An 11,908-nucleotide genomic window follows, 5' to 3' on the forward strand; every position below is an offset into this window, starting at 1 on the left:
AGTATGACTGAACCATTAAAACTTTGTACTGCATGCCTATTGATGTTCTGTAAAGGCCCCAGATTTGGAAAAAAAAGTGCAAAATTCCTAAACGTGAGTGATGTTTAGGGTATTATAAACGGATGTTTTGCACACATATGGTATCAATCATTGTTTTTACTTCATATACAATCTTTAATTAATTTTGTGCCAATATTTGAGGTCTCTACCATTAATGGACATGAAATTATTAAGAATAAAAAAAAGCGTCGTAGCATTTTTCAGTCATTTTCATAGGACCAAAATAGTATGTGGGGTAGCTAGTAGGAACGTGAAAATGTATGTGGAAATAGCTTAAGGTCTGGTCATTTAATGTACAAAGTGCCAATGTCCTTCCATGTTCCCTTCATAGATAAATACACATAGTTAAAGACGTTGTTTTACCTCTAGGAAAAAAATGTCCATAATGAAGAAGCAGGGTCTTCTCTTATTATTTCTACTTATGTGCGTCCCAGCCTCTGAAATTCTGATTGGAGTAAAGAAATACGTGCTGTCTGTCAACTCATTTACTATAGGCCATTAATACAAGCCATATTCTTTACTGTCAGGGCCACATTATAGAAAAAGCATTAACTCTGATAGATGCTACATTCAATGGAGTGGTTAAATCTTATATCCCATATTTAAACAAAAAGAAGATACTCAAAAAGTTCAAATAACTTTATTGAAAATGATGTGCAATATAGCAAATTCATTCGTTCATTTTCTAAGCCGCTAATCACAGCGCTCACTGGGCAAAAGGCTGGGAAACGCCCTGGACAAGTAGCCAGTCCATCAAAAATGCAGCAAATTATGTACTAATTTATTACACCATTTATTCCCCCTTACACCAGAGGTTTTATCAAAATATTTCACTTGTTTTTAATATCCAGGACCTTACAAGAGATTCAATTTCAAATGCGCTCTGTTCCAATTAACATACTGAAAACTTTATTTCTTACAGGAATTCAATATTCATGGAGATACTGAGGCAAAAAAATGTAATCCTGAAATGGATGTTTTTCTGCCATGGGTAAAATACCTCTCAAATCTGTGGCTGTTTTTGGATGAAGGAAAAACATAAGGATGTTGGCACTTTGTACCCTTAACACGCATCCCTCATATTGTCCCCTCTTCAGGACCAGGAATATTTACTGATTCACAGTGCAGATGACGTCTTACTAGCAAATCTACAAGATCCAGCCTTATCTAGAACTACCTGCCAACTGCTAGACAAAACCTGCCAGTCAAATGAGCATCAAAGTCAGAGACTGAACTCAAAATATCAGTTAGACACCTGCTAGCAGTCCAAGTGAATCTCAGATATACCAGCAGAACGAAGTCCCTCAGTAATAGATATTCTTCATAGGGACATAAGCAGACGCTTCGTGATGAATGGTGGTTAAATGTTAATTGCCTCCTTTCACCCTGGGCTGAAGCTGCTGAAATAACTGCACACAAATTGTTCCTTCATTTTATTACTGTCATTCACATTAAGAAGTTAACGTCTTGCTGTTCTTATCCAGTTCCTCTAGATGGCGCTCTATTATTGCAGCTGAGATTGTCTTTTGCTGTTGAGAGAAATAGTTGCAACATTTTTTTTTCTACCATAAGTTAAGTGACTGAAGCATTTTTTTTTTCCTTTTCGTTTCTACCATCGGTTTAGAAACTAAAGATTACCAAAAGAGGTTTTAGAGTTTTTTGTTTTGTTTTGTTTTTGTGGTAATGGTAGGTAATAATTTTACATTCTTCACTGCTGTTATTACTTCTTACTTTACTCTTATCGGTATTGTTTCCGTAAAGATAAACTGTAAACATGTATTATTTGAAGAGTGTTGATGAACATGAGCAGTAAATCCACTATGCAGTGAGGTGTACGGGTGTACAGTACACAGTGAGGGTGTGTGTGTGTGTCTGGACTGAACACAAGCAATGAGGACTCCAGTGCTGTAAACGTGTGTGTGTGTGTGTGTGTGTGTGTGTGCGCATGCAAATACTGATAAATCAAGGGAAAATGTGAGTCCATTAGAGAGAGATATGACCAATAGAACAGTGATGTGACACACATTTCATTCTCAGTGAATGTCTTTATAATGTCTCTCCTCCCAGTTTTGTTTAGTGATGACTGTAAACACTACTGCTGTCGTCTCTTCAGTTCCCTGTACAAAACAGAACAAAACAAAACAGAAAGACAGGATTATTAGAATCATATGAGAGAAACAGATAACATGTTTCATGTTACATGAGTCTTTTTTGTTGACACTGTTATCCAGATTGTCATAAATACTGATGCTTCACAGGGAACTGCTAAAATAAAGGAAACATTTGAATGGGGGGGGGGGGGGGATCATTTTGAGGAAAAGGGCCTATTTTGGAGGAAAGTCTTACTGTTCCTTGGATTTTGTCAGTGCAAAACAATTATGTTACTACAACTCAGCACCACAGTTTAGACTGCATGAAAAAATTGAAAACACAGGAAGAATTCAAATAAGACTACAACAGTTTCATCTGAAGATTAAAAATGAAATTTGATTTGTCATTACTCAATACTTACCCTCAGATGGCCTGTTCCTCTTCAGTCTCCATAACTATCATGCCAGTATTAGTAAGGCCAATATAAATAGAATGACATCAAAAGTACTGTCTGGATAAGCAGTCCTGCTGAAGAATCTGGTACTAATAAAGAAAAAGAAAATTAAAAACTGTAGAATGACACGTCTTCACGCTCCCCACAGTCTTTTATTTCTTTTTCCCTTTGCTGTTGGTCGAAAGTGAAACTGCGGAACTGAATGAATGCAAGATAATCTGTATAATTCTGAGCTCAAACTGTTTCCTTGGTACTGTGGTGACACCCTCCCTTTAAATGGATAGTAAGTAAGTAACAGGTTGGTCAAAATCTCACCCAAAATATTGCCAGATGAACTACAGAGCTCAGCAATGTCGAGCGGTTTGGTATTGCCACTGACTGGGTTATGAACCTCGCAGCTGTAGGTGTTGTTGTCCTGATCTTCTATCTCCAGAGGGAGAGAGAGGGTGGTGTTGAGATCAGGGCTGCTGGTCTGGTTCAGTATCTCTTTCCCTTTGTACCAGGACAGAGTCACATCTCTCCCATTCTCCACTGAACACTCCACTGAACACTTTGGACCAGATGATCCACTTCCTGCTGAACGACTCTGTCTGACTCTGATGTGAGGAGCAGGAACAGTAGCTGGTGTAAACAGAGAGAAATGAACAATGATAAAGATAAGAATCCACTTTCCACTGAACACACCACTGAACACACTTTTCTGAATGGGTTACATCCGGTTTCAGCATGTTATTTGTCAGGGAATATATAAGTCAGCTACAGGAAAATCACTCCATGTGTTACCTCTCGAAGCACTTTTGAGAAATTAAGAACACAAAAATAATGCGTAAAGAAAATGAAAAAAGAAAATAAAGAAAATACAAAAAAAAGTGTAAAGAAATGCTATTATCAGAGAGTCCGTCCTGAACATTCATTTATTTAAAAAAATATCCCACTTACCATATACGATCACTTCAAACAACGCAGTGCTTCCCATTGCATTCTGCATAGTATAATTTCCAGAATCTTCTATCTTCAGCTCTGACAGGAAAAATTTCATGTCGACCAAGCTCAGACGATTCTGAAACTTCTGGTTTATCACTCTATCGATATGTCCATTTTTAACATAAGCGGCAGGACTACCGTCATAATTCAGGAAGCCAGACTCAGACACCTCTGCAGGAAATGTGAAAGATTGTCCAGCATAGGCATTCAAGGGGAATGCAGGGGCACAGAACACTGTAAAGGAAAACAGGAGATTCAAATAAAGACATGAAGAGGATCTCTTTGATTGCACACACACTGTGAACAGTGAATTTGTCCTCTGCATTTAACCCATCCAACACAGCAGTAGTGAATGCACACACCAGACACAGGAGCAGCATCCCTTGCGCTTTTGGAAGAACTGGGGTTAAGTGCCTTGCTTAAGGGCACACAGCAGTGGATGGAATCCACTGGATGGCTCTAGGAATCAAACTGGCAACTCTCCAGTCACGAACCCAGTGCTCTAACCTTTAGGCCACAGCCACACATAGTCTCACGAAAGACAAAAAACAAGGCTTATTGCTTTGAAATTCCCAATTGACAATTAGTATCACTCACGTTGACACAAAAATAAACCTTTTGTGAAAAAAAAAAATGGTACATTACAAAAAGGTACATTGGCTCAGTTACTAGAAGTGGCATACAGTACCAGTCAAAAGTGTGGACCCGCCTACTCATTCAAGACTTTTTCTTTATTTTTACTATTTTCTACAATGTGCTTTGCCTACACTTTTTGGCTTACTGTATAATTCCTTATGGGCGGTATGGATGCACAGTGGGTAGCGCTGTCACCTCACAGCAAGACAGGCCTGGGTTCGATTCCTGTGTGGAGTTTACATGTTCTTCCCGTGTTTGCGTGGGTTTCCTCCGGGAGCTCTGGTTTCCTCTCACGGTCCAAAGACATGCAGGTCAGGCGGATTGGAGACAGTAGGTGTAAATGTGTGTGTGAATGTGTTTGTCTGTGTATCTGTTTGTCTGCGGTGGACGGGTGACCTGTCCAGGGTGTCTCCCCGCCTTTCGCCCAATGAGCACTAGGGTCGGCCCCAGCACCCCCCACGACCCTAATTAGTATAAGTGACTTCGAAAATGAATGAATGAATTAATGAGTAATTCCATGTGTGTTATTTCATAGTTTTGATGCCTTCAGCATTGTTCTACAATGCAGAAAATAAAAATAATAAAAAAAACACTGGATTAGAAGGTGTGTCCAAACTTTTGACTGGTATTGTATGTTGTCTCTGCATTGGTTTCTGAGGTATAGAGTGGTGTCTTACACTGCAGCAAGCATTCTACATTGATATTAATAAATCATAAATCATGATCTGTTAGTTGTTCATTTTAGTTTGTATTAGTAAATGTGAAAGTAACGGACTCAGTGAATCTAATGGACATGGCCATGGATTCAGAGATTGATGGACTTGGTGAAGGTAACAGAGGGAAGCTAGTGGACTGATGAGTGTATTTATTGACTCTGGTCTGAATCAGACAGGGTGGTCTCTGGTGTTTTTCATGTTTCATTTCAGAACGATGCTGAACCAAACCAGAGAAGAGAACATATTCTACATTCACTGTGCTTCTGGCATCTCTGTCGGCTCATGCGTGACAAATTGTTCTCTTTTTTTTTTCTTAACCATAAACTTTACTGCAAGTCAACCACAAGAGTGCATGTAGGGGGACAAAAACGGTACATTAAAAAAAAAGGTCCATTGGTCCGTTGAATGAAGGTGGTGAGTGTTATCACTGCATGGGTTTCTTAGATAAAGAGCGGGGACTATGACGTAGGCTACGGCGTATTGTACGTGGCTACGCAAAGCCTACGCCGCACCGATGGCGTAGATTCGACGCAGAAGTATAAACTGGGCTTTACTCTGCAACAAGCAGTCTACACTGACAGTCATAGATCTTAAATCAGGATTTGTTAGTCTCCAGTAAATGGGAAAGTTATGTACTCAGTGAAACTAATGGACTCAGTTATGGGTTCAGAAAGTAATGGACGTGCTGAATGTAACAGGGAAACCAATGGACTCAGTGAAATTTGATACAGAGTCGGTGTGTGTTGAAATATACATGCTTGGAAATAACGGCCCCAACAGTTCATGAAGGGACAAGGTCTTACCCAGAAATGTCTAAATCTGAAGAACCTATCGAGAACCCCTTTCTATTCAAAGAGACTTTTTTGGAAAAGAGCGTTCTTTAAGGATTCTTTGGAGGCAGACATAGAAGGCACATGATTTGATCCAAGTACATGTTTGCTGTCGTTCATTAGTTTTTAACTCTGCTTCTGTGGGGCCTCGCAGAACGTTGTCTGTAGTATTAAGATTGGCAGAGACACACACACATGTCCTCACACACACTTGCCCTCATACCTGCATGGACATGCAGCACGTACTCTTCCCCATATGTTCATATCCATATATCTACACATCCTCCCATTCATGGAACCAAACAGTAATTCACTCAACCTGACATGAACTGGAGGGATAAGCAGAGCGCACGTGCTAAGTAAAAAACGTACATGAAAGAAAGATATTAAGCAACTAAGCACCAAAGTGAAACTAACTGGTGAAACTTTTGTTGTAGAACATGGCCATAATGGATACCAGCCAAAACATATAAACATGTAAAGGGTGCAATAAGCGTTTAGGCAAAACCTTGGCAACATGAATGTGTTACTGGTGGAACCTCTTGGACTGGGCTCTAGGTCTAAACCCTTTGAGCAGGGCTCTTGTCAGACCCCCTCTGAGGCAAGTCAAGACAAATCAGCTTTAGCATGATTCTCATCACCACTAGACATTCAGTGAGAAACATGATATCGTTCTCCTGGAGTGACTGTACTACATGCAAAACAGAACAACGGTTAACAGTAGATACAAAAGTGATCATACAAAAGTGTCAGTAAACACAAGACAGTGGTACAGGAAGAAAACACAAAACAGCAGACAATAAGTACAGAGAGTAGATATTAAATACAGAATCATAGACGACAGGTGGAATGATAGACCATCAGTGCAAGGCACAGAGCACAAAGACGTTCCTCAGCCCTCAGCAGCAGCAGTGCAGTGTAAAGTGACTGGTCCATATGTAAAGTCATGGGTACAGTGTTCAGAGTGCAGCAGATGAAGAGTAAAAGCTCAATACAGGTGGGCCGTCAGGCAGAGTATTGCTAGTGGTCTGACATGCCTGTAGGAACCAGCTGTCCCTGAATCTGGAGGATATGGCCCAGATTTACAAACTTCCTTCAACTGGAATGGATGCGAGGAGTTTATGGGAGGGCTAAGAGGCCTTGCTTATACCGCTCTAGGTGTAGGTGACTTTGGGAGCAAACAAACTCAATCCGGTATCGAAGTGGGAGGTTTTCACCACGATGCCTTTCTGTCTGAGGTGAAGCAGTTTCCATAAAGCTACAGGTCAGGACACTCTCCACGATACTTCTGTAAAAGGTTGTAACGATCAGCTATCAAACAGCGATTATTACCAACAAACACACGGGTTAAAATTGATTCTCTTTTAAGATAAGACTGACGTTTCCTTTTTTATTAATTGCGGCAAATTCGATTTGTTAAATAAAATAAATAGGCAACGCAGAAGATGCCGTTTTTAAATGCATTGTCCTGAACCCACAATTAAACAAGAACATACACCCAACACCTATCATTCACACACAAACCAAATGCAAGTCTTAAAGTTCCATTCATCTCCGTGTTCCTCACGTAACCAGTGTAGAAACTCATTCAAAAAACAGTAATCCAACGCAATACGAAAAAGGCAACCAAAAATTTACACCAAAAAAAAAAAGAGACCCCAAAAAATCAACAAACAGCAAAAGATAATCCACCATGGAACCAGCAAAAAAGGAAAAGAAAAAAAAGAACAATCTCATCGCTCTGGCAGACTAGGGATCTGTAGACATTATCCCGCGCTCAGAAACTTCGGTGATTGTACGTTTTAAGGAAACTTTCACGCAATTCCTTTTTCAGTTTCATTTATTTCAAGTGCACTTTTTTTTCTCAGCGCTAAGGTCCCCCGCAGACTCCCTGGCTGTGTCCGAAATGGCATACTACATACTACTCGCATACTAATTATGACGTAAAAGTAGTAAGTAGTATGCAGTACGTGAAAAATAAAAATTTTGCAGTACACTACAGTTACCCGGATGATGTACTACTCTGGCGAAAATTTCTAGTATACATCCCGAGCTCACTTCGCTGACTACTGCATCCCATGATGCAACGCGGTAACCTCTAACTTTCCGAAAATTTTCAAAAAACACGGCGGACGGCGACAATGGCAATGTAGTGTAGTGCACTACACTAAACGTCTCGTAATTGTACCATACTGCATACTAGCGTGTGGAGTAGTGTGCAGTACGCAGTGTATACTAGGATAGTATGTAGTATGCAGTACGCTAGTATGCCATTTCGGACACAGCCCCTGGCTGTGTCTGAAATGGCATACTACATACTACTCGCATACTAATTATGACGTAAAAATAGTAAGTAGTATGCAGTAAGAGAAAAATAAAAATTTTGCAGTACACGACAGTTACCCGGATGATGGCGAAAATTTCTAGTATACATCCCGAGCTCACTTCGCCGACTACTGCATCCCATGAAGCAACGCAGTGATTTCCAACTGTCAAAAAATTTTAAAAACATGGTGGACAGCGACAGAACCAGCTTCAACTTCAACTGCAGCTGCAGTTCCAAATATAAGTGTATCAGTTGCGTATTTTGGTGTAATAAGTCTTCATATACTTTCTTATAGGGCTACTTTTGATACATATTTGTGGTTGTCGTGTGTTGTTCGATTTTAACAGAACAGATAGCCCAACCGATAGCAAACGTGCAGTACACTACACGAAAGTTCTCATAATTGCGTACCATACTGTATACTAGTGTGTGGAGTAGTGCGCAGTACACAGTGTATACTAGGCTAGTATGCAGTACGCTAGTATGCCATTTCGGACACAGCCCCTGACTTTCTTTTCGCCCCTCTCTGCCACAACTGCGTTTACTTTAAAAGCATTTGTAAAGTTTCCGGGTTGGCGCGTCAGCTAACAGGTGGGTCAGCTGACCGGTTTGACACAGCTGTTTCTCAGTTCCCTATTTCCCCTCAGCTCCCAGCCCCACTCTTCTTTTTGGGTTTCTCAGCCCCTTAATTTTATATGAATGCGAGACAGGAAAAAACAGATCTAAGTTTCAAAGAAAGCTTCTACTTGCACAGTCTCTTCCATACGGTTTCCTGTAATGGCTGCAGTTACATTTCAAAAGAGGAATTTAAAAAGAGGAAGTGTTGAATCGAAGTAACATAAGAGTCTCATTCATTTAGGGTAAGATTGAACTGGCATTTTTTCTGTTTTTTACAGAGCATAAGTTATTGCAATGAAATAAAAGTCAAACGTTAAATTAGCCCATTGTCATGCAATCAAGCGGACCTGAGAGATGTGAGTATCGGCCTTGTATTGCCTGAACCGGACCAGTGGAAATATCCACAAAGTAGTAGGTTCACCCTCCCAGGATCTTTATTCTATCATTCTCTTGAATTCTTGATGGAGATAAAATTCAGTAAAAGACATTTAATGTAATTAATGGGAACTTTTCCAAAATGAAGCTCTGAGATAGTATGTATATGAACTCACCGATCAGATGAAAAATAATCCATCTCGCATGTTGACGCGGGATCATTCTTTAGCCTATTAGAACTGCAATAACCTTTTTGTTGATAGATCGGCCTTTGTGATGGTTCAAAGACTGCAGACTGAACAAGTTCACTGGAGATACTTACTGTGTTGATTTCCCAATAATTACTGATGTTACCGTAAATAGCTTAAATAACTTAATTTGTCACAAATGTAGCATATCTGACAAATAGTTCAACAAGTAATTTACCACGTTTGAACCTCAAAATGGCACATAGGCTACCTCCACTAATGCTCTCCTGCCCTCCCTCATCTTCTGCATGGCTGTGTCTCATCTGTTCGAGCATGAGTGTGTGGCAACTTTCTTCTTAGGTGTGCCCCTCCCCTTCCTCCCACCCTCTCTGGTCCTTCAGGAGGTGGTTGATATGCGAAGTGCATACCATGCAAAAGGAACTGGACTTCTTCTGGGTAAGAAAAAGAGGAAACGCGTCGCTAAATGTAAATCTCTAAATGAGTAAATGAAGGAACAAACAAAGGAACTGAAACAGACTTCGAGGACCCAGTTCTTCTCAACCACATAATTTCATGTTTTGAAAGGTCATGTTCTCGAAAAAGGCATGTCACAACAGCCGCTGAGCTCTTATTTTCGGAGCAATTTGCTAAATTGTACATTCCTTCAAAAAATATCTGTAGATAAAAGCTCTTCAACAGTCAGCGAGAGACGCAAAGACAAATATTGAGTTTAGAGGTAAGTTTACCATTGTGCCTTACGCTCCCTCAGGATTTGGTTCTTCTGAAGTCTCCCAATCCACGTGGTCATTCGGAGTCTCCTGGGGTTCTTACTGAGTCTGCCCGGGTTCTTGCTGAGTCTCCTTGGGTTCTTGCTGAGTCTCCCCGGGTTCTTGCTGAGTCTCCTGGTTCCCTGCCTGGGCCCATGTTATCTCGTGGCAGTGACGAGGGCACAGCTGTGGGGTGGGAGTGTTTTGGGGGGGGGGGGGGGGGGGGTGCTGCTCATCCTCTGTCCTCACTCTGCCCTGCTGGTCATTGTGTGTTATGTTTCTTTGGTCAATCAACTGATGATATAAAAGACATCTTTGTTGGGTTACTTGGTTGAAGTAAACGCGTGTGATGGTGAATGTTTATGAAATTTATTCACTGGTAGCAGGCATGGGTATCAGGCATATGTACAACAGGTCATCTACTCAAAGTCTTTCTCTGCTCACATACTTTAACGTACTTGAACATACTGCACTTTAGGTCCAATACGCCATCCAGCATTCAGGGGCGAGGTGGAGAACGGCACCCAATGCAATAGAACACAGCCAATACACAGCACAGCCAAACAGGACACAACACATCTGTCTTTTGCGAATTAGGTCCTTGGTTTCTGTGTATAAATATCTGTGTCTATCTTTCACACTGCTTTTTCACGTCTGATTTGAGTCTCATATATGGGGGGGGGGGGGCTGACACCTGTGTCACTTTTAGCTATAGCATAAATGTAACAATAGACAAAGTTTAAGCCCCCGATACGAAGGAGAAACAGAACGAAAGGTACATAAAAACACACATTTGGAGTACATGACTTCTGTGAAATCTATCTGTGTTATTGGATTTTCTGTGATTACAGCCTCAGTGAGATCTATTGAGGATCACAAGAAAAGTAATTGGACCTCAAGGTCACCGCTGATTTACCTGAGTACAGAGCTCAGTAACACTGAGTCGACTGGGTTAGCGACTGGTGTTGAGATCAGGGCTGCTGGTCTGGTTCAGTATCTCTTTTCCTTTGTACCAAGACACATCTCTCCCATTCTCCACTGAACACACCACTGAACACTTTGGACCAGATACTCCACTTACTGCTGAAGGACTCTGTCTGACTCTAATGTGAGGAGCTGGAGCAGTAGTGGGTAAAAATAGAGAGGAATGCACGTCTATTGAGTTGTCGTGGCCGAGTGGTTAAGGCGATGGACTAGAAATCCATTGGGGTCTCCCCGCGCAGGTTCGAATCCTGCCGACAACGTTGGTTTTAGGGGCAACTGTGGCCTAATGGTCAGAGAAGTGGGTCCCTGGGACCGGCAGGACAAAATGTGGGTGGGGGGGGTGGGTGAACAGCGCTTTCCCTCAATGTTCACAGATGAAGTGACCTTGGGCAACGCACTTAACCCCAGAACTGCGATTGTGTGGCTGCGCACTGCTCCGGGTGTGTGTTCACTGCCTCCCAGTACGGAGTCACATCTCTCCCATACATTTACATTTAACCATTTGACAGACCCTTGTGTCCAAAGCAACAAACAGAGCCCACAGCCATTGCATCTCAGTATGTAAAGTTCAGTGCTTAGAACTTGCCCATTAGGTGCTTGATTTGGTCAATTAAAAATAGATAAATAAATAAAATAAAAAACAAAACACAAAACAAACAAAAAAACACCAGGCAGACAGACAGACACTATGCTCTTGTTATTTTTAAGCAAACTCTTCAAATACATTTCTGTGTTGTTAATCACAACTATATGCCTTCATCATCGCTCTGAAAGAATCCTCTTTGCTCTGGGAGGAGCCAAGACAGAGTTTGTTCTCATTTTGCAAAGAGGTGTAAATTCCCAGACAAGAGCTAAATAAAATATGCTAAGTTCGGCTAA

At 41.1% G+C, this 11,908-nt stretch overlaps 1 non-coding gene across 1 annotated transcript; it reads left to right on the top strand.

The window, feature by feature from the left end:
* Positions 1 to 11,207: 11,207 nt before the first annotated feature.
* Positions 11,208 to 11,289, top strand: trnas-aga (transfer RNA serine (anticodon AGA)). Its single transcript has one exon. It is a non-coding gene; the product is annotated as a tRNA-Ser (tRNA).
* Positions 11,290 to 11,908: the final 619 nt, after the last annotated feature.

The sequence above is a fragment of the Chanos chanos genome, chromosome 11 (genome assembly GCF_902362185.1).
Source record: "Chanos chanos chromosome 11, fChaCha1.1, whole genome shotgun sequence".
Classification (NCBI taxonomy): Eukaryota; Metazoa; Chordata; class Actinopteri; order Gonorynchiformes; family Chanidae; genus Chanos; species Chanos chanos.